The sequence below is a fragment of the Fukomys damarensis genome, unplaced genomic scaffold, assembly GCF_012274545.1.
Source record: "Fukomys damarensis isolate Sample0158 unplaced genomic scaffold, DMR_v1.0_HiC HiC_scaffold_5, whole genome shotgun sequence".
NCBI classification, from domain to species: domain Eukaryota; kingdom Metazoa; phylum Chordata; class Mammalia; order Rodentia; family Bathyergidae; genus Fukomys; species Fukomys damarensis.
In genome coordinates, this window is record NW_022900917.1 from 20,773,688 (window position 1) to 20,801,147 (window position 27,460).

At 41.9% G+C, this 27,460-nt stretch overlaps 1 protein-coding gene across 1 annotated transcript in view; it reads right to left on the reverse strand.

Moving 5' to 3' along the window:
- Window positions 1-17,781: 17,781 nt before the first annotated feature.
- Tmem67 (transmembrane protein 67) overlaps window positions 17,782-27,460 on the reverse strand; it is a 78,471-nt gene continuing 68,792 nt past the window's right edge. Inside the window, exons 29-32 of the transcript XR_779301.3 lie at window positions 25,569-25,712; window positions 24,352-24,465; window positions 21,013-21,139; window positions 17,782-18,606 (exon numbers count right to left, since the gene is read on the reverse strand). The gene's annotated coding sequence lies outside the window, so the exon portion shown is untranslated. The remainder of the gene's footprint in view (window positions 18,607-21,012; window positions 21,140-24,351; window positions 24,466-25,568; window positions 25,713-27,460) is intronic.

The window sequence follows — 27,460 nt, forward strand, 5'->3', positions numbered from 1 at the left end:
TGGCTCCTGCCCAGTCCATCTTCCAAACTTTTCCTGGTGTGATATTCCTGAAATAAATCACAACAGTCCTCTGAGCAGAATCACTTAGTGGCTGTCCACTGGTTTCAGGCTTGTGGTCTTACCTTCTTTGCCCACCTCAAGCTTCCTTTCTTCCTTTCTGCTGGATATTGAATGCTTCTCTGCCGTCTGTTTCCCACTTCATGCTTTGGGAGCCAAGGGATTTCAGGGACGTTGGAGCTACTCCAGCACCATGTGGAAACCAATCCAAATCACCCACACCCTGGCAAGAGTGACTGGTTATGGGTGGCATCAGATCTAAAGTGATCCGGTCAGGGTTGTGCTGGGATACTGAGGACACAGTGCTTTTATCCTGCTCTGTTCCATGTGGTATACAGAGGTGAGATTGCTCCTGAGGTGGACATTTAAGAGCTTCTGGGGAGAATGACCTAAAGACAAATAGGAAGATGGAGAGTAGAAGAAAGACCCTGGAGAGAGCCAGAGCCAGAGCCTTGATGATATGGATGAAGTGTAAGAGTTTGAGAAAGAGTGGTTATCAAAGCAGCCCAAGAGCCACCTAGCAATAATCAGAAATGCAAGTTATCAGGCCCCATGCCAGTCCTGCTGAGTAAGAGATCTGTGTTTAAACAAACCAGCAAGTGGTTCTGATGCTTTTGAGCCACTGGCCTTTGCAGTTACCTCAGCCAATAAGTTGGCTTTATGGCTGATGCCAGTTTGAGTCGGGTTTTCCTTGTGCCACCTGTATTTTTGAAGCAGTAGAATTCAGACCATGTAAAAACAAATGGAACCTCATTTGTGTCCCTGAATGTCATTGGGAATTTGCTCAGTGTGGGCCATGCCCTTGGCTCCGGGTGAAAATTTGAGTAGCTCCCATAACTTTTCCATCCCTTCCTTTTTTATTCTTCTTCTAACAATTTTGTTTATTGTGGTAAAACACCCATAACAATTTTTTTCACATAAATCAGTAGATTAATCTACTGAAACATAGAATGTTTCTCTAAGTGTATAGGGCAGTAATATTAAATAATGATAAATAAGTCATCACCATTGTCACTGCTTCCACTGATGAGTTTATAGCTAAATATGAGTTGGGAGGTGAAACCTGGTCAGAAGAGGTAGGTTAATGGGGGCATGGCTGGGAAAGGAGAGGTGTCTCCCTCCCTCCCTCCTCCTTTGATCTCTGTGCTTCTTGCTGCCTTGTCTTGTGCTGATTCTCCTCTGCCGCTCACCTCTGCCGTGCTGCCCTGCTTTGAAACCAGAAGACTACGGTCTGAAGCCTATGCAGTGTTAGCCAGAATAAACCTTTTCTTCTTAACATGTGGGTGTTGGGTATTATGTGTCAGCAATGAGAAAGTAACTAAGGCAACCGCTGTCCATCACCAGAAGTGTTTCATTCCTCAAAACTGAATTCTGAACCCAGGAAACAATAACTCCCTACCCTCCCTGTCCCAGGTGCCTGGTAACCACCATTCTGCTTCCTACCTCTGAATTTGACTACTCCGGGTGCCCACACAAACGGGATGTCACCTTTGTCCTTTAGTGAGTGACTTCTTTCACATAGCATAATATACTCAAAGCGCACCTGTGCTGCAGCATGTGTAAAAATTTCTCTGTAAAGTTGGCTGCTATTCCACTGCCTGTATATGACATGTTTCGCTTGTCCATTCATCCATTAGTATGGTAGCAGCCCATACTTGGGCTGCTTCTGCCTCCTCCTGGCTCTTATGAATGACGCTGCTAGGTGCGTGTTCAAGTATCTGCTGGGGTCCCCACTTTCCCTTCAAGGAAGTTCTAATCACAAATCTCTTCACCTTCTACTCTCTTTCCCTGTGGTAAGAGGCTTTTTTTTAATGTGTTGACACTATTTTTAGATACTTGGAATATTTCTCTTACCTTTCAAAACCTCTCAAAGAAACTCAACAGCCCAGTATACAATTGAAAATACATGAGCTGCTGCTCCTCACTTGTATTAGCATTCGATGTGAGTCATAGCCTTAGCCTCAAAGAAGAAAGGAAACTCAGATGTATTTGGAGACTACCAAGTACTCTGTCCCGGAAATGGCTCTATGTGTTTTTATCTCTTTAAATCTAGATGACCTCTGCGCCAAATGAGGACTCTTACCTTTTACAGACAGGAAACAGCTTAAGAAAAGGCAAGTGCCATGTTTGTGATCTCACAGCTAGGAGACCAGACACAGCTCTGTGGGGCTGCAGAGTAATTCCTTCAGCTCTTCATCCTATTCCAGCTTCATATCCAACCGAAGAGATGAAACTGTGAATGCATAAATCAACAGGGCACTGGCCAGAAATCTCAGAGGAGGGCACACCAGCATGCACTTTCTGATGGAAGAGTGGTCCGTGTTGAAGACTGAACTTGAACAGGATCTGGGAGAATGGTGACACGTAGTAAAGCAGAAGGGAGAATGTTTGCAGGGGGAGGACTATTGGAGGAGACAGATAAGGAGAAAGGTGTCAGTATGGACTCCACAAAAGGCAGAGCCTGGACCTTCTGCGTGAGTGCAGGGTGCCTGTTGGAGAGCAAGTGACAAGCTGAGATCAGAAGGTTCTGTGCACATTAGGACAAAACTGCAAGTCCGAGCCTTTCGAAGACAGCGTGGCATAACACATACAAGCAGGGGTTAGACTTGGACTTGAATCTCTGCCTTGTCCTAATGTGAAATCTTGGACAGGTCAGGTAAACACACCAAAATTTTGTTTTCTCACCCATGAATAGGGGTGATAATAAGTACTCCACGCAGCTGTCATAAAGTCATGAGAATAGGAGGATAAAGTGTCCCAGGTTTGGTACGTGAGTGTTCAGCCACTGTGCTTATCCCTAGCAGTGCCAGTGAACAGGAAAGATGGCAGTTCTTGGGGCTAAAACTGGCAGACCCAGGGCACCATTGGAGGGAGACTTGTTAGCAATAGAATGCAGTCTAGATCACTAAGGGTGACATTGGGACAAAGAGGACTATAAGAGGTCCTTAATGTTACTGGGAAGTGAAACTGTTATCAAGGACTAAAGCAGATGGGAGGAGCTGGAATAAAGAGAAACACGATGGTGGAGCCCCCCAGAGTGTTGAAGTCAAGTGTTAAAGAGGAACATGTCCAAAGCAATTCCTTGCTTTCTAGTAAGAAAGAGGAAGGGAACATGGTGTCCAACAGGTCAGGGGCTAAAAATAAGAAAGGAAAGCTGATTGGGGATTATATATCACAAGGAGGCTGCTCTAGCCTATTCTGGTTATGTTGAGCTTGAGATGAGGATAAAATATTAAAAAGTAACAAGACCATTGTGTTTCCATGAATAAAGTGTGTTGGAATTGTTACCAGAGAATATGGAGTGACTTCTCAGAGCCAGAAAGATGGAGCACAGCAAGTGTAGCTGTGACAGGAATAAACTGGCAATAGCAGTTTGCACATTCAAAAAAAAAAAACTCATTGGAGCTAGGGGCAGAAAGACAGGGCACTTATTTTACTGAGGGGGAAGCCACAGAAACCCAGGATTTCCAAGATCCTGCGTGGCCATCCTTCACCCATGGAATCGCTCCACTGGAAAAGGTACCAAGGCGCCCATGCTTATGGCTGGAGGAGGGAAAGCAGTACTGCAGGAAGTTGTTCACTCTCACTGCTGGAAAACTTGGATGTTTTGTCTACATATTCCTCATGAGTCAATTAAATAACGCGAAGTTAATGCGACAGCACTGATTCTCAAGCTAGGATACTGGCATTCAATGAATATCCTACTGGAAATTCCCTGAACACCTCTTGGTTGCTAGGGTATTATCCAGGGCCACTGCCATATATATTTCTTGATAGTGTTCATGTGGGTCCCCCAATACTTTAAATTGTGCCCAGTATTTTTAAATTTTAAAATGGAATTCATTCGGCTTAGCAATGGTCACGTGGTTTTATCCTCTTAGCTTTTTAGAACAAATCCCATTTCAACAAAAATGACCTAATGTAAGAGTTATTCTTGAAGTGAAAATTTTCTTTTGATTTTAAATCAAATCTGATTATTTCTATGAAAGCACAGTGATGATCATTTCTCCAAGGAACTGGAACACCAGAATGTGGTCTACTTATTTTTTGAATGGAACGACACGCATCATTAATCAAATCTTTGAAGTGGGTTCCATCTTATTGTTATTCTGATCTAAAGCAGATTGGAAATGAAAGTTTAAATTTTCTACAAACAATACAATGTCTCCAAAAGTTCCTTCCAAGTAGAAAGGAGGGGTGTGGGGGGGGATTTTATTCTTGCTCTTGTTTCAGGGCCATACAGATGTCCAGTGCCAACTTGGCACAAGGGCAAACCTGAAATTTTCACATCACCGGCTTCTCTGCGTGGCACAGGCTGCATTAGCATGAGCTGGAACCCAGGTGAAACGGAACACCAAGCCTAAGAGTGAATATTTTAATTTTTATTCATGGGATTCAAATAATAATATTTAAGATTTATTGATGTCTTACTTGACCGTGACAGTTTCCAGCATAGCAATACTGAGGTGTGTTTATCTAGCTCCACTGGCATTGAACTGTACAGTACATTCTGTGGGGAAGACACCATATCTGCTACTTCATTATTGAATCCTTGATGGAACAGCATAGATCTTGTGTCAAATTGCAATGTGCATGCAGTCCATATTTGAATATATACATCGATTTATGATTGCCAGGTTAGTTTGACAAGTTACACAGAATGCTTTTGGATACATTGCTGAATTATTTCAGAACAATCTTTTACATTCCCTATTAGAATCATACAAACTTAGAGCTGTAAGGGCCTTATCAGCCATGTCGTGCAGTGGTTTTCAACTTTTGATGCACCCTGGATCCACCTTAGACCTATGTAGACTACTGCCCCTGGGTCCCACTCCCAGAGTTTCTGATGCAGTAGGCCTGGGAGGCAGTGCACATATTGAGAGTCTTAAAATCTCCCCGGTCAGAACAATGAAAAACACTGGGTGGAATGAAAATACGCAGAAGAAGGGGATAAATGACCCTATCTTGACCTTCAGTGAAATCTAATTCTGTTACACTTGTTTTCTAAGTCAAATTTTTGTCTTCTGAGGCAAAACTTTCTACAGCAGACATAGTACAATGGTATGAACCAGAAGTATAGGACAGATTATGAGGTGCATTAAGACTGATGTATGCTTCTTTGAATATTATTCCATAATGAGAAAACATTTGTCGGAGCATTCCTTATAATTTCCATAAAATGTAGACTTACTGACATTGTGTTTTGAATGCTGCAATGTGCTTGTCTACATTGTGCTGTTTAAAGGCTGTAGCATCAACGACAGCCTAAACTGTGTCCTTCCTGCAGAAAAGCCAGCTGAGATCTTTGCCTCTAGCAGGGAGCGAGTTATAATGCATCCACTTTCCTTTCAATGCATCAGCTAGGAAATCTCCCCTGCCAGGACCCAAAAGGCTTTAATTTTGTGAATCATCAAAGCTTTTTCTTATACATGGTGTAGAATAACCTTGTCTTTTCAGAAGGTCTAATGCAATAGCCTCCCAGACCTCAGGATGTCACCAAACAGAGTACGCCTGGTGTGCAATAAGAACAAAGAAGAAAACTATTCAAAGCTGAGCTACATATTTTGTAACATCTTGTGTTAGAAAACCCACGGCCCATAAAATGCTTACCTAATTTGTGAAGTTTAAATAGAGCAGAGTAGCTCTCCTTTTGAAAGAAATGCTTTTCAGTTATCCTGTCAGAATTCCAATTATTCTGTGGCTCAGTGGGTATGCGTCTAGCTTTTCAAAAATTCTTCTTTGGGGTACTTTTGTCAGGTAAGAATGTAAAGAAGTTTTTCTAAGAAGTTTGTAAGGGAAAGTCTTACATAATAATGTAAGATTGCATTAAATACATATACATTTTATTTTATTCTTTGAAATAAAATGTTTTTAAAATATTATTAAAAAATTGGGCCTTGCTTATAACAGGGATGAAGTTTTCCTTTTGGAACATCTGTTTCGGGGTTTTTTTTGTTTTGTTTTTTGAGAGAGGGTCTCACTGTGTAGTTGAAACTGACCTGGAACTCACTATGTAGCCCAGGCTGGTCTGGAACTCACAGTGATCCTCCTGCCTCAGCCTCCCGAGTGCTGGGATTACAGGTGTGCGCCACCATGCCCGGCATCCTTTTGGAAAATCTGAAGGCACACTGATGCACCCCCTGCTTAGGGATGAGTTGATACGTGTGGGAGGAGGAAGGAATTCAGTATTTATTTACCTGTCTCGGGCCTCTTAATTAAGACTTCTAGACAAGTTGATGAAGACGGCTGAAATTTGTATTCGTATGAAAGACTCAACATATTCCCTAAGTTTTCCAAAACCTGTGCATAGGTATTTATTATTTTCATCTGGAGCAGAGCCTGGATAGGGTTTACCTGGACTATTTCTGCCTTCTCCTGGGCAAAGAGGCGCTTCTCCTGGGTGGTTCCCTCTCTCATCCCTGTCTGCTCCCTAGGTGGCAAAGGATCCAGGAGCAGAAGCAGAGCCCAGGGAAGGGCGCCCCAGTTACAAAAGGAAGGGTCACTCGCCAGTGACCTTGAACTTTGAACTAAATCTATGACCTGGAACTTGGAAGAAGAGAGAAATTAGTTTTCATTGTGCTAAATCACTGGGATTGCAGTGCTTTTGTTTGTTGCTTTTTAAACAGTAGCACTTCGTGCCTCACCCACTGTCCTTGCTTTTTTCTTTTGTCTTCCCCTGCTCACCTCTTTCTTATTCCTATTCTTTCTTAACTGAGTAGGTCTTTCTGATGTAATAGCCAAATCACACTGCCCTTAGTGGACTTGGAATTAAAGTGTTGAGATACAGGAAGGCTCAGGAGAAAAAAATGTAATGGATTCAACTTTTTAAAATGTCCATAAGTTGAATATTTAAGATCATTTTGTTAACTGTTTGACTGGGGGGGGGCAACATTGATGTGGCTTAGTGACTACACGAGAGTCTCGTGGAAACAGTGGGAAACACAGTTATCCCAGCTCCGGGGACCCAGCAGATGTGAGCATGACACCCTTTTCTGATAAGGCGGAAAGCCACGGGCATGGACTTGAAAATCAGCCTTCGCCCAGCCTTCAGCCAGCTGTCCTTACTTGACTGCCCTGTGGGTCTGGTGACACGCACGGCCCCAGTACGAAGTGCCCGGCTCTGACAGTGGGGCGGGGGTGGGTAGTACTGTTTAGGATTGGGTGAGGCTTCCAAAAGCTGTTTCAAAACAGCTTTTGAAAAATCTCCAAAAATCCCGCCTGATTCTGTGTACGCAGCTCCCTTTCATAGCCTGTGTGACCGTCAGGCTCCCTCGTCTTCACCTCTAGCTCCATGTTGGTGATTCTCAAAGTAGGCTCGGTGACACCTCGCCAGAGGGTATCTCAGGAAGTGGCCTTTGGGCGACTCAGTCTGGATTGAACCAGGAAAGCTTCGCTTTGATCCCTTTTTGCAACTTGGGTTTCAACATAAACATTTACACTTGTGTGAGGAAAATTCCTTGGCTTTCAGGAGTTACAAATTGTTGCCCTGACTTTTACGTGGGCTTTTCCCATCTCCAGAGTTGCAGTCTTACAAATACCCAGTGACACCCCCGGCTCACGCTGAACCCCACTCAAGTCCCACTCTTATTCCACCATCCCACTTGCTAGATGCGTCATGTTCCTGAAATAAAGCACATCATCCTGCCTACTCTTCCTCCTTTACTGATGACCTCAGCATCCACTGGATTACTCAGCATAAAACTCCGACTCATCCTGACCCCCCTTCTGTACTCTCCCCATATCCACTCGGTCATTTGGTCAGACAAAGTGACGTTAATGGTCCTTTGCATATGCCCTTCCTCTCCACCTTCACTGCCACTGCCTCAGTGTGGACCCTTGTCATAGTTCTTTGTCTACACGACACAACAGTCTCCTGCCCAGGAGCTACCATGATGATTTCTCTAAAATACAGTAGAAATCAAGATAGCTAAAATTCAGTTTTAGCTTTGTAGTTAACAAGTTGCTTTTATGTATATTCTTGTATTTAAATCTCACAACACTCCAGCAAGAAAACATCATTATCCTTAATTTAACAAAGGAAACTGAGACCTAAAAAAACTGTCACATCCAAGGAGTCTGAAATCCAACGAGTCTAAAGTTCATGCTGGGGACAGTAAGCCATACCTATCAGTGTGCATCACTGCTGCCTATAAGAGAAAGTCCAGACCTCTTAGTTTGAAAAAGCCTCTTCATAATCGTGTCCATGGAGTTTATTTAGTAGTTCATGATACAACTCTGGAGTTAGGACTCACACTGCAGTGTGAAACCTTGAATAAGTTACATATAGTTCAGTTTCTTAATCTGGGAAGTGAGGCTAACCATTAAATGTTTTCCCTAAAGTCATTGTGTGGCTTAAACATGACTGAACATGTATCACACTGTGCTTTTCCCAAAGAAAGTACTCAGCGAGTGCTGCTTGTTCCTACTGTAAGACATGAATAGGCTAAAGTGACTCCATGCTAATAGGCCAGACTGTGCTTCATATGCTAATTGCTACCTTGGTTAACAGCCCGCCCAGGGGCAAATGGTTTGACAAAAGGTGACCCTAGAACATTTCCTGCATAAGATAAGCAATGTGTTTGCAGTCTTGTTCTGTGAATTCCCTGACTCTTTGTTTAGTCCTCTTAACGGATCAGGGACTTTTCGGCGCCAAAATTCCCCTGTTAAACCCCTCCCCTGTATTCATGGCCTCGTATGAATTAACCAATCCGCAAATAGCCTCATGAATTAACCAATCCGCAAATCTGCTTCTGTAAAGCCCGCTTTCCCACTCTTCAAACTATATATAAGCAAGATCATCCTTGGCGGGGCGCTTCTCTTGTCTTCGGACATTAGAGACGCCCGTGGCCCACGCAATAAAACCTCTGCATCTTGCATCCGTACGGTCTCGGCTGGTCATTGGGGGAAGGTGCGTCGAGTCGGACCTTACATTTGGGGGCTCGTCCGGGATCGACGAGACTTCCCCCACGGACCCCGACAACCGGAACGGGAGGTAAGCGGTCCGCTAATACGTGTCACTTTGTGTTTTTTTGTTCTGTTATTATAATTTGGGAGAAACGGAGAGAGCTGACGGGCTTATCTCCGCCTCCATTTGGTCCTGGGAGACGTCCTGGACATTTGGAGAAGTCACCCTGTTTAAGGGTGAATTCTCGTTTGGAGAGATCACCCTGACTAAGGGTGATATCTCGTTTGGAGAGATCACCCCGGTTAAAGGTGAAATCTCGTTTGTGCTGTGGGTTATCTGATAATCCACGGCGTTAGTCTTGGAAATTTGTGGCGCCTATTTTGTTGTGAGTCCTTGTATATCGTCTGTCTGTCTTGTCAGTGTCTCGTCTGTTGAGTGTTAAACTAAATTTGTTCCTAGGGACAAGATGGGAGCATGCAGCTCCAAGAACACCACCCCACTGGATTGCTTTCTAACTAATTTTAAAATTGTTTTTTATCCCTGAGCAGGATGATTACGGGGTTAAATTCTCTCATGGAAAGCTTCGCTCCCTGTGTCAATCCGAGTCCCACCTGAGCAGGCGACTGTCTTGCCTCCTTGGAAGGGAAAAGGTGCGCGCCCCCAGGATTTCCTGGGTTCCCTTTCTAGGACGCAGAGGCCGGCTCGTCAATAGTTGAACAGAAAGAAGGAAAATGAATAAAATCATCTGTCTGAATGGTGAGATCCCCTGGGTTGCTCCCTAGTTTGTCTTTGGAAGGGGACCCAGGGAGGGAATGTATTAACTTCTTAGGTGACTGTGTGTGAAAGAGAATTGGTTAGGAGAGTGAATGGGAAGAGCTGGGTAGCTTCCCTTGTACATCAAAAGGAAGGGAGGAGGGCTTATGCTTAAAGAGCCCTCCAGGCAAATAAACAAGGCTGTTTTCTGAAACAGAACCCTGGCACCCCACCCTTTGTCTTGCATTGCATCAGGGGACAAGGGAATATCTAATAGTTATGGGAAATGCTGATACCAAACCAACTGTTCTGAAGTGCATAATTAAAAATTTTGATACAGATTTTGTGGGGGACTATAAGATAAAACTGCAACCAAAGATGCTTAAAAACTTTGTGAGTTATCATGGTCTCAGCTAAGCCAGACTTGGCCCCAAAGGAAAAAAAAAAAAAAACTTCTAGACAAAAGAAAAGTTATCTGCCTTTGTTTTACTTACCTGAGACTTTGATAATGTGGAGCCTCTTGTGCTCTAGGAGCTACTCAAGCTTTTCTGCTCTGTGGTAATCAGCTGCTAGTAAGAACTATTTAGTTTTGTTTGTAAAACACCTGCTTGCTAAATCTGCCATTTTCCTGTGGTAAACTTGTCTCTCAGAAAATGTGACATCGTTACAGGCAAATCCCAGTGTTTCCCCTTTGGAGGAGGTCGAGATGTCTCCCCTCCACTTGAGTTGCTAAGATAGAAGGTATGAAGGAGGTAAGGGTAGAACAAAGTTGTTTAACCTTACTGCACTGGAGGATGCAAATGGGAAAGCATGATGGGACTCAGAAAAAAGATGAAACAGGGCTTACACTCAGATTAACAGAACTAAAATGAGAAAATCTCTAATGGATTAAAATCAGGTAGGAAAATTCTGAAAGACAAAAATATAAGGAAAAAAAAACTGCAAGCCAGAGAAACTGCAATTGTGTTTTGGCAGACATCAAGAGATTTTTACAACAAAAATCAAGTTAGAAAATTTTAACTATTTGATAAATGTATCTTTGTTTCAATTAAAATTAAGTTTAATTGGTGTGCTTTAAACATTTATTGTGCATTGCAAATTTTTGAATTTCAATTATAGGGTTAACTTGGTCTTTTATACTTTGTTGATAAAAACTCAAGGTTAATACTGTTCTATAGATAGCCAGTCAAATTTTAAGATGTAACAATCTTGAAAAAAAAAAAGAACACTTTAAGATTTTAATAGCTGAAGTTTGCTATAGAAGGTTAATAGTAAATGAGACAGAAGAAGATAGTAGAAAAGCTATGGGTAAAAGAAATACACTTTTGATATGAAAAGATTTTGTATGTTTGTCTTGTTAGAAAGATATAAAGAAAGATATACAAGACCAGAAGGCTTAAGTATGTAGAGAAGGTATGTGGAAGTGATTTAACAAAATTATATATATTTGCTTGTTGGTTTCAAGTTTGTTACAGAAGGTTTACTTTTATAATAACAGAGCTTTCATTCCTTTTGATTCTAATTCTATGAGATCTGTTAATTGATCTACCAAAGTTTTGACTAGTGTTAACTAAAAGAGGTTAGGGCTGGAGATTTATTTAGCTCAATGGTGCTGCCACCTGCCTTATAATTCAATTGGTCAAAATACATTTGAGTGTATTATAGTTTCACAAATTGTCTTACAAGTTTGTGTCTGTACAATTGTTTGAAAGGTATTTGTCCAATTATACTAGATTGAAATGACAGCAAGGATACTAATAATTTGTTAATTCCTATAACCTGGTTTTATAAGTTAAAATTTTGTCAAGATAATTAGGTATAAACTCAGATCTAGATAAACTGTTAATAGTAAAAAAGACAGCTACTCAGAGAAAATTTATTCTGGTCTATTCACTAATGCCTTCTGAAAAGATATACCCCCAGTAAACATGGCCAAATATGTTGTTATAGAATGTTTACATTGGTTATCATCAAAGGGTTAAATTCTAGATATGCTATTGTGTTATGTTTATAGTGCCCAATTTTCAAAATAGGATTTCTGTAGAAAAAGTTATTAAGAGGTTCTATAAAAATGCTTTTGATACCTAATTAGATTAAAGGTTATGAAGTTTCATACATAAAATTATGATTATTGTTAATTTTTGGATGTACTAAATAGGATATTGAGAGAGTATTAATGCTGCTTCAAGAGGCAGGATATAAAGTTTGTGCTGCTTAGAGATAAAAGGACTTAAATTAAAACATAAAAAATTTTTGAGATAAAAGGTTTTTACAGGATCTAGATTCTCTATATGTATAAATCTTTAAAGGCCCCAGAAAGACAGTGATTATTATAGAGTAAAGAGCAAGAGTCAGCATTTAAACAGCTAAAACTAACTCTTTCTGCTGCCCCCCTGTATCAGGGATCCTAAATGTGATCCAGCCTTTTAGTTTGTACCTGACTAAAAGAAATCATACTGCTTTAGGGGTGCTCCTTGAAGGAAATAGGCCCATAGAATTACCCAGTGATATATTTATTTTAGAGTTTAGATCCAGTTGTGAAGAGATAGTTCCTTTGTTTATAAAGCCCTGGCAGCTGCAGTAATGACACTCTTATTCCACCATCCCACTTGCTAGATGCGTCATGTTCCTGAAATAAAGCACATCATCCTGCCTACTCTTCCTCCTTTACTGATGACCTCAGCATCCACTGGATTACTCAGCATAAAACTCCGACTCATCCTGACCCCCCTTCTGTACTCTCCCCATATCCACTCGGTCATTTGGTCAGACAAAGTGACGTTAATGGTCCTTTGCATATGCCCTTCCTCTCCACCTTCACTGCCACTGCCTCAGTGTGGACCCTTGTCATAGTTCTTTGTCTACACGACACAACAGTCTCCTGCCCAGGAGCTACCATGATGATTTCTCTAAAATACAGTAGAAATCAAGATAGCTAAAATTCAGTTTTAGCTTTGTAGTTAACAAGTTGCTTTTATGTATATTCTTGTATTTAAATCTCACAACACTCCAGCAAGAAAACATCATTATCCTTAATTTAACAAAGGAAACTGAGACCTAAAAAAACTGTCACATCCAAGGAGTCTGAAATCCAACGAGTCTAAAGTTCATGCTGGGGACAGTAAGCCATACCTATCAGTGTGCATCACTGCTGCCTATAAGAGAAAGTCCAGACCTCTTAGTTTGAAAAAGCCTCTTCATAATCGTGTCCATGGAGTTTATTTAGTAGTTCATGATACAACTCTGGAGTTAGGACTCACACTGCAGTGTGAAACCTTGAATAAGTTACATATAGTTCAGTTTCTTAATCTGGGAAGTGAGGCTAACCATTAAATGTTTTCCCTAAAGTCATTGTGTGGCTTAAACATGACTGAACATGTATCACACTGTGCTTTTCCCAAAGAAAGTACTCAGCGAGTGCTGCTTGTTCCTATTGTAAGACATGAATAGGCTAAAGTGACTCCATGCTAATAGGCCAGACTGTTCTTCATATGCTAATTGCTACCTTGGTTAACAGCCCGCCCAGGGGCAAATGGTTTGACAAAAGGTGACCCTAGAACATTTCCTGCATAAGATAAGCAATGTGTTTGCAGTCTTGTTCTGTGAATTCCCTGACTCTTTGTTTAGTCCTCTTAACGGATCAGGGACTTTTCGGCGCCAAAATTCCCCTGTTAAACCCCTCCCCTGTATTCATGGCCTCGTATGAATTAACCAATCCGCAAATAGCCTCATGAATTAACCAATCCGCAAATCTGCTTCTGTAAAGCCCGCTTTCCCACTCTTCAAACTATATATAAGCAAGATCATCCTTGGCGGGGCGCTTCTCTTGTCTTCGGACATTAGAGACGCCCGTGGCCCACGCAATAAAACCTCTGCATCTTGCATCCGTACGGTCTCGGCTGGTCATTGGGGGAAGGTGCGTCGAGTCGGACCTTACACTACCAATGTTCCATACTGGTTCCCATACCATTCAGCCTACGCCGCCTCTTCCATCTTCTACCCTTCAAGACCATACCACACTCTGCTATCTCCTCTTTGAAGCCTCAGAACTCCTAATTGACCGTCTCACACACACACCACTTTGTGCTCACCTCTATGGTTAGACACTGGTCAGATCACACAGTCCTTAAAGTTAGCAATGCCTTGAAGGAAACGCCTTGAAGCTGGTCGGTGAACCCTGAACAACGTCTACTCACAACAAAACACTTTTCCTGCCGAGTCTCCTAGTCTCCTGCTCCTCCCTCCCTCCCGCCCCTGACACTTCTGATTGCACACTTGTTCCCAAGGCTTGCCCTTGCCCAGTTTTCCATCCCTGCTCATAGTGACAGCTGTCTGACCTCTCTCTGGGCCGGTGCTGTGCCCCTGGGTGAGGCTTTGGCCTCTTGTCCTGGTCTCTCTGGCATCTGACCTCTGTCTGTCCCCCGTCTATAACTTTTCTGGAACCTACAACTCCCAGGACAATGGTTCCAATAGGGAGATCATAACTCTTGATGGCTCATTCATAGCACTTGATTAAGAATAAACTTTGTTGAGTGTTTGTTGTTTGAATATTCTTTCCCAAACAAGTGACAGTGGAGGCTCTACTCTGTTATGAAGGCTGCAAGGAGGGAGGTATCTAAACTGCACTGTAGTCCTCTGAAACTCCTATTATACAACCAGACTCAGAGCAGTGGGAAGGATGTATAACTATGGTCGACTGTGGGTTTTAAAATTTTTCACCAGAATGTAAAAGCATCCCCGCTGCAGTTTTTCTTACTTCCCTCCCCATTATATGTTGGTAAGCTTCTATAAATTTGAATGTGTCATTATTCATTCAACTTTATTCTATACATTTCTGCTTGGTACCATTGATGGTTAATATCAATCCTTCACTCTAATATATAAACTCCTTGAAGGAAGCCAGCCCTATCTATTTTTTTCTTGCATCACCCGTTGAGCAAACTTTTACTAAGTATGTCATATGTTCAAAAAATACAGTGAAAGCGGTTTGGGATTTAGCTCAGTGGTGCTGCTGCCTGCCTTGCATATATGAGGTCCTGTGTTTGAACCCTGGTACCAAAGACAAAAATAAAAACAAAAACAGTGAGGGCTGTTGCCATGTGACATCCAAAGAAAGGAGAAGATCTTCAATACAAGAAGCAGTGCCTCAAATCTTAATTAAGGTATGTGAGCAGTTTCAGTTTGTTTGGTGCAGTCAGTTGGTTATAAGCTATGGTTGTACGTGAGAAGGTATGTTTTACAGTGTGCTATAAATCATGGATCTCAAACAATGCATTTCACTGGATTTGCACAATCTCACCACTTCTAGTTCCAGCTTTTTAAGAAATGTCATCATGCAAGATGAAACTTGGGTCTATGATTATGCTCTTGATACCAAGTTTCAGGGTTTCAATGGAAATCACCCAACTCTTCTTTTGCAAAAAAAAAAAAAAAAAAAAAAAAAAAAAAAAAAAAAAAAAAAAAACCCAACTTTCTTTTAAAAAAAAAAAAAAAAAAAAAAGAAAAGAAAGAAAGAAAGAAAAGAAAGAAAAAAAAAAAGGCGCATGTCAGTCAAGCTCCAACATCAAACTGATGTTGATTATGTTTTTTGACCTTGATGGAATTGTGCAAACTGAGTTTGTATCCAAGAATACTCTAGGGAATTCTGAATACTCAAAGGGCTTATGAGAGAGTTTAAGAACCAATGTAAATGGCCTGAGAAATGGGCAAATGGTTTCATCCTCCATCATGACAATGCTGTGTCACACATTGCTTCTGGTACAGTAATTTCTATCCCTGTCTACCTTATCCACTGGATCTGACCCTATGCAACTCTGGCTCTTCCAAAAGTCAAAACTGCCATGAAAAGAACAGTTTCAACTGAGTCAGGCCTTCAAGACAGCCATAGCACACAACTAAGGCCACAAAAGATAACTTTTTTTTTTTTTTTTTTTGGTACTGGGGATCAAACTCAGGTCCTTGCGTTTGTGAAGCAGCCTCTGGAACCACTGAGCTAAATCTCCAGCCCAATAACTTCTTGAACTGCTTCAAAAAGTGACAAGAACAATAGGACAGTGTGTTCAAAGGTAGGGGAGCTGCTGTGAGACAGAAAGTGGCAATGTTAATTATGGTAATAAATTTAAAATACACATATATTCACTGGTGTTTTGTTTTTTGTGTGTGTTTTTGGTACCAGGGATTGAACTCAGGACCTCATGCTTGCCAGGCAGGCATGGTACCACTGAGCGACATCCCCAGCCCCACCATGCTTTTTTTAACTCATGTCTCCTTTGTGCTAAAAAATATTGCTTAAACGGAAATACCCAGAAGTTTTGCAGCTATAAGTTAATGACATTTTTATCTGATTCAGCTATCATGACTGCCATTGGGTGTATCTTTCCCCTAGTGGATCTTAATTATTTTTATTCTATGAAGCTATGGTGGTATCTAGATGATCACTATTTCTTTTCAATTCCAACTGTAGTGTATGGTTCTGAGATATAATTAGAAACAATAATGACTTTTTAGTCTCACATGATCTCAGAATTGTTAGACAAAAGTCCCAAAAAATATATTGTTTTACAAAACAGAAAAATGTACTTTGAAATTATTAATATTATTATTAACTTGCGTATACTTTAGGTAAATGCAAAGTAAGACAACAGTGAAATATCACTTTTTGCCTATCTAGCATCTAAAATATATATTTTAGGAAAATATACATTATCACAACAATGAGATACCACCAGCTGCCTTGTAAGATAAATTATTATTCCTGATGCTGAAACAATTAATTTGGCAAAATTGTAGCTAAATGATATTTCTTCGCTGAATTTAGATTAGATGAGAAAAGAAACTCATTCAATGTTTGAGGGTTGAATGAAATACTGTACCATTTCCCAAACGAGTGACGACTCTAAGTATTGCGTGGCTAGGCACACGATGGGGAAGATGCTCCAAGTTGCTCCTCTCTGAGGCTCAGGCTTGCACTGATTCAGGGCAGGACAGTTATTATGACAGGGACAGCCACTTTTCTTGATCCCTTCCCCAACTCCATTACTGGACCAACTAGAAGAAATCGAACATCTTCTATAATCTGAGGCAGAGGTCTGAGTGGATGGGGGAGAAGTAGAGGAGCATAAAGGTAGAAGCCAGAAAGAAAGGAGGTCAAGGCAGAGCTACTTCCATTCCTTGGTTTGTGGGCCGGTGGAGGATGCCTGGACCAGGATAAGAAAGCGCTCTCTTGCGCCACCTTCTGCTCTACATGTGTAAGTGAGCCAAATAGAAAGACGTTTCTTTTTTAAACAATTTTAAATTTTTATTAGTTCATGCTTGTAGTACATTTGACGCGGGGAATTGGTACTAAATAGTTGCGATGTAGTAACTATAGTAATCCCAGGCATCTGGTTTACAACAGGAAATAGGTGTGATCAAATTATACAATGAATGTTTAAATTTTAAAAATATCCTACCGCCCTTGCCACTTTCTGAAGTAGTTTGGGAAGTCCTTTTGTAAGTGTCTTTATGAACTGTGAAAAGAAGTACGATGGGTGCTTCTGGTGAGTGCCATCCAACCGAAAGGCAGGCTCATAAAACACTAAAGTTCATCCTCATCCATCTCGTTCACCAGCTCTGGCACCACACTTCTTCTGGTTCTTCCCTGAAGGTCAAAATGACCGTAAAAGGTAAATGTTTTGAATTGATTCAGGACATCGAGGCAGCCAGGACAGTGCAACTGAAGGTGTTCATGAAAAGAGACTTCCAGGACTGCTTCAGAAAGTGGTAAGAATGGTGGAATAAGCGTGTTCGAAGGGAGGAGGGTTATTTTGGTGGGGATTAATGGCAGTGTGTGTCTTTTACTGTAATACTTTTAAAATTTAAATACCATATTTTTGTCACACCTTATATTCAGGCACAAACAAAATATGGAGTGGAATGATAAACTTTAAGACATTAACAAAATTGTAACCACTAGGATTAGATACAGCAGCAAATAAAACATTAAAGTCTCCTTTCTTAAAAAATTTTTATTTTAGTACTGGGGATTGAACTTGGGATCTTTCACTTGCGAGGCAGGCAGCGGCACCACTGAGCTGAATCCCCAGCTAAAGGCTCCTCTGTGGAAATACATAACGTACAAGACAAGATAATAAAAAATAATACAAATAAATGTAAAATATGTGCAAAATACTGTTACAGTGCTGGAGATGCAATTTTGTAAAAATGACAGATAGATGGAGATGGCCTCTGTCCTGACAGAAGTCTCAGTCCTTTCACGGAAGCAGGCAAGAAAACAGGTTAAGACTGATACCACGATAAATGCTTTGAAGAAGGGAGTGGGAATGCTGTGGGGTCTCAGGAAAGGGACCCTTGGCCTTGTCATGGAGGGTCAAGAAAGCCCTGTGAGGAGAGTCTAAATTAGCTCCAAAAGATGAGTTGGGATGAGGCAGCTGAAACGAGAGAGCTCTCAGAAGGAGATCATTCAAGTCTGAGTCATCAAGAAGGGAGTGAAACAGGGAGAGCAGACAGACAGACTGGTTAGGTGACCAATGGACTCATTCCAGAGATTTATTCTGGGGTCTGCGGCACTTAGAGCTTGAGCCTGGATGGAACAATGAAGAGAGAAGAAGCTGAAGAAGTGATCGGGGTAAATCATGAAGCCATGTTAAGGACTTGACCTGAGTGATCTCCTCAAGGCCATCACAAATGGGAGAAGCTTTCAGCAAGTGGAGTTTGCCTAGTGTGTACTCTTGAAGGAGATATCTTTCTTTCTTCCTTCCTTTTTCCATTTACAAGATGTAGAGTCTTGCTCTGTTGCTCAGGCTGGCCTTGATTTCCTGGGCTCAGGTGATCCTCCTGCCTCAGCTGCTCAAGCAGTTGGGGATGTAGATACTCAGCACTGCATGTAGCTTAGAAACCATGTTTTTACATTAATATCTCTAAAAGCAATTTCTGAAGAGTATTGACTCACACAGGGATATACTTTTGTTCTGATGTTTTAAGAAGTAGGACACAAAAACATATTCAGCCTATCACCTCAGTATAAAAAAGCATAAATATGCTGTAAACAAGTACATGACCAGTAAGTGTGACAGTTAACTTGACCAGATTATGCAGCACCATCCTGGGTGTGTCTGGGTTTCCAGCAATGACTGACATGTAGGCCAGCAAGCTGAAAAAGACTCACTGGCTGTGAGGAGCACCCTCCAGTAGGCTGGTAGCCTGGATGGAATAAGAGGAAAAGAAGGAGGAAGTTGGCCCGTGTTTTGAAGAGCCCCATTCTGCTTGCACAGCTGCATCTTCTGCTGCCATTGCCTGTGGACATCAGACTCCATTGTCTTCAACCTTTTAGTGCAGTGACACCAGCAACTCTCCCAGGAGCTTCCAGGACTTCAGCCTCGGACTGAGGCTACATACATCCCTGATCACTCTTGTTCTCTGGCTTCCAGCTTCTTGGACTGAGCAGATACCAGATCCTCTAGCTCTGCAGGGCACAGACCACCACTGTGGACTCTTCCGCCTCTGGTCCCATCAGCCACCTAATCCATTTCCTTGCACAATTATATGTATAAAATGTCTTAGGGCAATAGCATGCTTAAACCAAAATGTGATCTGTGATTACCTTTGGTGGTAGAATTATAGGTGGTATTTTTCTTTTCTTTATGCTTTTCTGAATTTTCTAGAATTTCCACACTAAAGATATATATTATTTTTATAATTAGAAGAAAACATTGAAATGCCTAAGGGGCAGAGAACAGTGTCCTAAGGGCTAGAAGTCACCAAGTATTTTAACGATGTTAGACAGATATAGCTGATTCTTCCATGGGGGAAAACAGATTCAAGTGAGGTCTGAATCAGATTTCAGAACCTATAAGACTTCCTCATATTTTCTCAATAATGATTTGAGTCATGATCTGAATGACACTAGAGGAAGCACCGTCAGTCAGTGCTCACTAGAGAAACATCTTTAATGGAAGATATATAAATATACATGGATTTACAAGGGAGGCTGACAATGGCCTCCTAAGGTCAAGTGTGGAAGAGTACAAAAGGGCTGTCTGCACGCTGGAGCTCTGAAGGATCCAGTCAAAGGTCAAAGGCCTGGAGGTCCTTGTAGAGCCCCAGGAGAGTCTGTATCAGGAGGCCGAAGTGTCCGTGACGGAAGACCAAAGAGCCTACACAGGAAGCCATGAGATGGACACTGAGGCCAAGGCAAAGACTGGACCTTCTGTGAGGAAACAGAATTGAACCCTCCTTCTTTCCCTGTTCCATTTTATTCAGGCCACAAGCCTGTTGGTTGGTGCCACTGACATCCAAGATGGCTCTTCTGTCTTCAGGAAATCCATTTAGTCACACCCATAACTATGCTCAGCCAGTCAGCTGGGCATTTCTCACTCAGGCTGACACATAGTTAACTATCACAGAAACTGTCTCTTTTGACAATACAGCACAAATTTCCTTATTGGTAGGTAAGTTTTACCAGTACTGCTAATATGCATGTACATATTTTTGCATGTCTAGTCATAGCTTTTAAGAGTTTAAGCCCCCGTCATGTTTACAAGAACTCTGAGCCACTTGTTATGCTTGACAAGGTTTGTAGCCTAAATTATGTCATGTCCCCATAGAGCTATTACCAGACCACCTGCTCCTGTCCTGAGGTCACAATAGTCCCAGCTTCCCACTGAGGGTCCTGCCTGTGAGCTTGGACCTGACCCAGGACTGATTTGGCCCTCAGGTTTCTGGATTACAGATGACAGAGATGAGCTACAGGTCGACTAAATTCAATGTTTGGATATTGTCCCCCCGCCCACAGTAAAACTTGACCATGTCCTAAAAATAGAGTGAAGTATAAACACTCTTTGTATACAGATATTCCTTGTTTAATGACTGTTTGGACTTACAACAGAAATATACTGTTTGGACTTATAACCCATCTTTGTATGGTACAGTTCTGTACACATTGTTAGAGCCTCCATGTCTTTTTTCTTTACAGTATACCTTGTTTATATAGAACTGTAGTATAGTTTTTGCTGATGGTACTGTAGAGTAGAGCATGGTACTGTAGTTTCATGTTCTGTTATACATTACAGTAGTGCATGCAAGAGTCATGCAAATAAAAGCAGTCATCAAGTTGGAGTTTCCTTTGACCATTTCCTTGTTATGAATATTGTAACGGATGTACTAGGTACACGTCCTCATTTAGCAACAAATTCATTTAATGACTTAGTCTCAGGATTGGAACTCAGTCATTAAATGAGGAAATGTCTGCTCTAATAATTTATATTCTGCAAGCTTTACAGAAAAGGAGCATTTACCTTGAACAGGAATTGCTTGCAGTTGCTTTCACTTTCTGGAAGGTGGGAGACATAAGGCTGCTGTTCTGTTTGAGACCCACGTGGAGGGGGCTGTTGGTGATACAAGGTGAGCTCTGCAATGCATATTCTGGAAGGAGAGGGGTTTGTGGGTAGCCAACATGTTCTGTAGGTTAGGCACACAGGGTCGATTTTAGTGATGAGAAGTGGTTGTATCAGTGGCAGTGACATTAGCTCTTCCCTTTACCCAAAGACCCCAGCCCGACTCCTCGATAACACACAATCTAAATGAGAGGTGTGCTTCTAAGTCTGAGAGAAGTCCCTCAGCCCTAACTTCCATTCAGGTTGTTTTCCCTCAGCCCCTTTCTCTGTAAAGAGTTAGAGAGTTTTTAAGTCTTTGCTGAATGAGGAAGGTACAGGAAACCGAAAGACTCTGAGAAGAAGATAGATGGTCAAAAGACTGGAATAGAGAAGGAAAACAGGTCCTAGCAGCCCAGCAGCCAGTGTGACCTTAAATGGAAAGACAAGAATGTAAATCGCCCATACTCGACAGCTTGCAGAAGGATTCTGAGAACACCAAGGCCTTTCCCTAACTTTCCCCAACTGGTCTACACTGTAGTCCTCCTTCATTATCCCAGATTCAGCAAAAGCTTAAAATATACAATTGTCTAACTTTAATAGCTTAGAGAATGGTAAGGGGGTGGTCCCCACAAGTGTGAAATGATAAGAGCAAGAGTAATAGCTGTAGGGGCAAGATGAGGATAGGAATTCAGCAGAACCATTCAGAGTGACAGGAGGTGACCTGAGAAGCAAAAGCCAACATTCTTCCCTCATATTTTATTCTTCTGTTATAACATACACTACACGTGTGAGCACATGAAAACACACAGATACACTCACACCTGCGTGCCTTTGTGTACAACCTATCAAGAGTCTTCAATATTAGAAAGCAGCGGGGCTTTGCCTAATGCACTGATCGAGACCTGGAAAGGCACCATCTCCTCAGGATGTTGTCATGGGACAGCACCCTCTCAAGAGGTAGGGAGATTTGTGAATAGCTTTCATTGAAATGGATAATTCTTGACAGAAAAAAAAAATTTGTATAGCAAATCAAACTTCAGCTGGCTGACTTGTTCTTTAAAAATAGTGAAAATTTCTGTTGTAAAAGAAATCATTTCTCAAGTTGACAAAATTTTTCAATCTTTTTTTTTAACTTCAGTAGCTAAGCTAAATTTTACACCTTGTGCTCACATGTGCGTACAAACCTGGCTATTCCTTCAGCCCCAAGAACCTTGGACTTCTCTGAGTCTTTGAGATACTTTTACTTAAAGGAACCCAGAGAAGTGCTTGATCCACCCACATCTGCCTCTTCTCACTTTGAAGTGTTTAAGTAGAAAAGATAGCTGATACAAAGTATATTGAAAGCAAAATGACTCGGATATCTCCCTTATCTCTGCCACATTAGGAGCAGTTTCCTTACCACTTCTTCAAATAAGGGCCAGTGTCTGGAGCAATGGTTGCTGGGAAGGGTGCCATTGCTGACAGCCAAGCTGCACCTCTGTTTGGAGTGGCACAGAGAATAGACACTATGTAACCCAGAAGGACACAAAGGCAAGTTGTCCCAGGCCATCCTTGGGAGAGAAGGACTCAATGGGAGAGAAAGGAAGCAAAGAGGAAGGTCGTGAGAAACCTTGGCCAAACCATCCCTTCCCTACAGCCATTATAGGAAAAACGAGAGGAGAGGCAGGGGCTTCTCCTCTGTCTCCAGATGACTGTCACAGAGGAAAATACACCAAATGTGGTTTGGATCTCAAGGGTCTCATGTCATCCTGATGTTTCCATGACTATCACAAGCTGAAGAAAGGTCCAGACCCCCTGTTTGTACTCTTCCTCCACCATCATTTCTAAAATCAAAGTTTAAAGACTGAGCTCTTAAAGTGATTCTGTGAAGTCAGAGCTTTCTTTAGTTATTCATGGAACTATGTGAACAAATATCAGATGGAAAAAATATTCCCTTAGCAACCGGAAAAAGGACTCCTCCTTGGAGGGACTGGGGATGTAGGTCAGTGTTAGAGTACTTGTCTAAACATGTTGTAGGGCCTGAGTCTCCCTACCTCTCAGAAAGTAAAGAGAGTTTCGCCTTATTAGGAAAGGCCTCTCCTGCCTGAGGGGAACATGGGCCCACAGAGGTTGGGTTTGGCTTGTTATTCCATAAGAAGCTCCTAGGTAAATCTGGGGTGGGGAAGAAGGAAAGTAAGGGAGGAGATGCTGGGTGCTGTGCCACTGGGACCCCTGGATACTGAGAAAGTTTAAAAATAAATAACAGAATTTCTTCTGGAAGCTACAGAGGGACCGAGGAGCCAACTAGCTATAGCCTGTGCCAACAGAAAGAGAAGTCCCTGGCTGCATGGGAGGGGCATGGCCATGCTTAGAGGGAGGAAGAAGACCTAGCAAACAGGGGCTGTGGTGCCAGAGGAAGCAGGAGTACTCAGGAGGTACAGGGAGTTGGTTAGTGAAGAGGTGCACAGACTACAGACTTGAGAAAGAAACTTTCATGTTTTGAGGGAAGGCTTGGTTGAGAGCGCTTCAAAAAGGCAGCTTATCCTGTCCAGCAGGGACTTATGGAGACAAATCCTTCTTGGAAGGAGAAAAATATTTTGATCACCTATCTTTAAATGGATTCTAGAAATGGCATTGTGAAGCGTTTTGCTATAAAATAGAAGCTGTGCTTCTCCTGGGAAAATTACTACAACAGAGTAGTATTCTGGCCAAGAATTCAGCATCACACAAACAATAAATACAACCAGCTGGCCGTCATAAAAGCAACTTATATAATCACTGGAAACTGTAAAATTATTCTTCAATTTTATAAAAAATGTAATATAAGCATAATTTTATAAGATTCTAATACAGTGGATAGCCATAAAATATGTAACAAGTTCAATATGAAATGTTAGCTACGATAAAATGAATTGAAAAATTAACAATAATTTTGTTTGCGTTCTTAGCACCTAAGGAGAGTTTTATAGGACAATAGATATAACCCTTAAAAGGGCTATTCAAGAGAGTTCAAATTAATACCGTCTTTTCTCCAGCTGAATGTTCTTGAGTTAAGTAGTGCTGCTTGAAGTCAGCTAATTAATCAAAAGCCCTTTAACAACCATAGAAGATGCTTGCTATTTTTGTTTATTGTCACTGTTAAGAGTAATAATCTCTTTTCTGTGAAAAGAATGTGTTAATCAAACTTTTGAGACTAAGAGCTCTCTGAAATAAAGGACCTGTTGAGCTCTGTATCAGCCAGCTTTTTTATTGCTTAAATGAGGGGAGCTTTGATGTGCTTACAGTTTCAGTCCATGAGCCGCTGGCCCCAAGGCAGAGACATCAAGGCTGAGGGGCAGGGGTGCAAAGCTGTCTACTTCATGGCAGTCAGGACACCATCACAGCAGGGAAACAGTGCTAGAGAGGAAGGGGTGAAGACCAGACATAAACCCCAGAGCCACACCGCATGACCCACCCTGACATACCTGGAAATGAGAGCCACCAATCACCTTGGGGGACCCCAGAGCCCATCAAGTTGAAACTCTACCCTAACTGCTACAAGCTCTTACAGATGCTATCCAAAAGTCAAACGACCATCCTGCCACAAATCCCATAAGGCACCAGCAGCAGGACCGGAAGAAGCTGAGGAATGTCCACTAGACCCAAGGGGCAAGGATGTTCATAATGGAATTTTGGGAAGAAGAAACATAAAGTTTACGCTGAAACTATATTGGCTATGGGTAAGAGTGGCAGGACAAGGCCAAGCAGGTGAAGCTCTGGGATATGAAGTGAGTCCATGGAGAGAAGATTTTGCTGCTGCCTAGTTTAAGTGTTGGCTCCACGATGGCCTTGATGGGTGGCCTTCAGTGCACAGAAAAGGAACGTGGGGCAGTTTTTGTTTTCTTCATTGATTTGTTGAATCTATGAGTTAAAATGAACACTTGTCTCTTCCTTCTTTCCAGTCTCTGGCCTGCAACTTAATTTAGGACATCCCAGAATTCTCTTCTTTTTTTTTTTTTTTTTTTTTTTTTTTTTTGGTGCTGGGCATTGAACTTGGGTCCTTGTGCTTGCAAGGCAGGCAGCAGAACCATTGAGCTATATCTCCAGCCCCAGAATTCTCTTCTTACTGTTAACTTGGAACAAAAGCAGAGAGGGTGAGTACAACAGGGGCTTCTCCACTGTCATGGAATATTGGTTGGGCCACAGGTGGCCATACATTCTTTTGAGGGATAGTTTATCCTATGGTGTACCTGATGTGGGAAGCAGTTGTTTGGGGATATTTTATTAGCCAGGATTGCATTAGGCTTCATGTAACAGACACTTATCTATAATTAGGGGGCTATGGTTTCCAGTAACAAAAAGTGAAAGCAGGCTGAGACTAGCACACCTGCTCCTAAGAGTCACCAAAGACACTGCTTCTCTACACTGCTGTTCTGTGTCCTCCTCTGCTACATCTCCAGGCTTCAGGACCACATTCCAAGACAGCAGAAGGGCATAAAGCGAGTGCTGGCTAAGCTTACTTCTTCTTATGATGAAACCAATAGCCTTTCAGGATCCTTATTTAGCAGACGCCTGCTGATTATTCTTTGGCTACCATGAAGTAAATACATCCATCAGCCCAAAGCAGAAATTCAGCATATTTCATCCCAAATCAAGCCAGTGTTCTGTAGTAAAAGAAGGAAGAGGAAATGGACATTTTATAGATATCTAGTGATATTCTTCTGTCAATTGATTTATTTAAGGATAGTAATTCAGGACTTTTCAGGGTCATGTTCCAGACTGCAAGTCTGGTTCAAATGGCAGTCATTAAAATGGCTTCAGGCACTTTACCTGACGTGCTTTCCTTAAATCCCAACCTATCCTTACTCTCATGATTGCTATCACCATTTAAAAATATATGAAACCATGGGCCAGGGATTTAGCTCAGTGCTTCCGCTGCCTGCCTTGCAAGCACAAAGATCTGAGTTCAATCCCCCAGACTGCAAGTCTGGTTCAAATGGCAGTCATTAAAATGGCTTCAGGCACTTTACCTGACGTGCTTTCCTTAAATCCCAACCTATCCTTACTCTCATGATTGCTATCACCATTTAAAAATATATGAAACCATGGGCCAGGGATTTAGCTCAGTGCTTCCGCTGCCTGCCTTGCAAGCACAAAGATCTGAGTTCAATCCCTGGTGTACAAGCGTTTTATGTGTAGAAGGTAATCAGTCGTGGACCATGGAATTAGAGACAGAAAATAAGTTACAGACAATTGGGACCATCCACAATGGAACAGAAGCTCAGAAAGTATAACTGATTTAGCCAAGGTATGGTGATCAGTTGAGACAGAATTGAAATTCAAATCTTTAACTTTCAATCTAGTGGACTTCCCACTACCCAGTTCTTTCTATAAATTGGGAGGAAAAGACATGAGTCACAGAGCCTTCATTTTATCATACATTTCAGAATCTTTCTTAACCTAATATTGTTTATTGTCCTCTCTAGACAATCCTAGTAACAAGGCTTGTAACTTTATGGACGTACACACATACATCAGGGAACAAATTATATTTCCTCAAATAGTAGAGCTATCAAAATAAGAGCATATTGATCACTCAAGTGCAAGGAGGTGGCCTGGGCCCTGATCCACTGCGGGAAGGAGAGCCACTCCTTCTCCCACCCCAGCCACCATTGCTCAAGTGCCAGGAAGGTAGCTGTGCCCCGGAACCCCCATAAGCCACTCACCATCCCCACGCACTCTCAGACCTCCTGACTGTGCCCGTCTTTGGACCCACTCTGCAAAGGCAGAGGTGGTCATTAAGGGTATTTTTCTGAGTTCCTACTTTGAACATCTTTAAAGAAAGGGCGTGGGAAACCTGTAATAGAACGGTATGGAGTTCAACCATTCAGAAAGCTGGAGAACTCAATCTGGGCCTTGCAGCCTGAGGTCAGTCAGCATCATGGGGTTCAGCCATCAGCTGAGACCAGGGGTCTTGCATCCTCGCTCTGTCTGAGCCATTAAATGGTAAATACACTATATTGAAATTTTGTTCACTGCAGACATGTTCTGGACTGCTTCTTGATTTCAATTTAATTCAAATGATTTAAGGGTGATAGACTAGTGACTACCACAGGTGGTCAGTGTCCAAGTTGTGCTTGATCTTAATGTGTTGCTGATTGTATCAGTTGGGATAAAGCATTGCGGTTGATTTGATGAGCTGTTTTCTCTGATGTTATGAAGATGAGAATATCTGTGGGTCATTAGAGACACAGAAGCTAGGGCTCAACTATATCAGGAAGATTTGGGTGAAAACCCAGAGATTAAACCAAGGACAGCGCAACAACAAAAATAAAAATGAGAAAACACTTAAGCAAGACACAAGGACAGACTTCCAGTTCACCAATGGCAAACAGTGGGGCAAATGAGGATG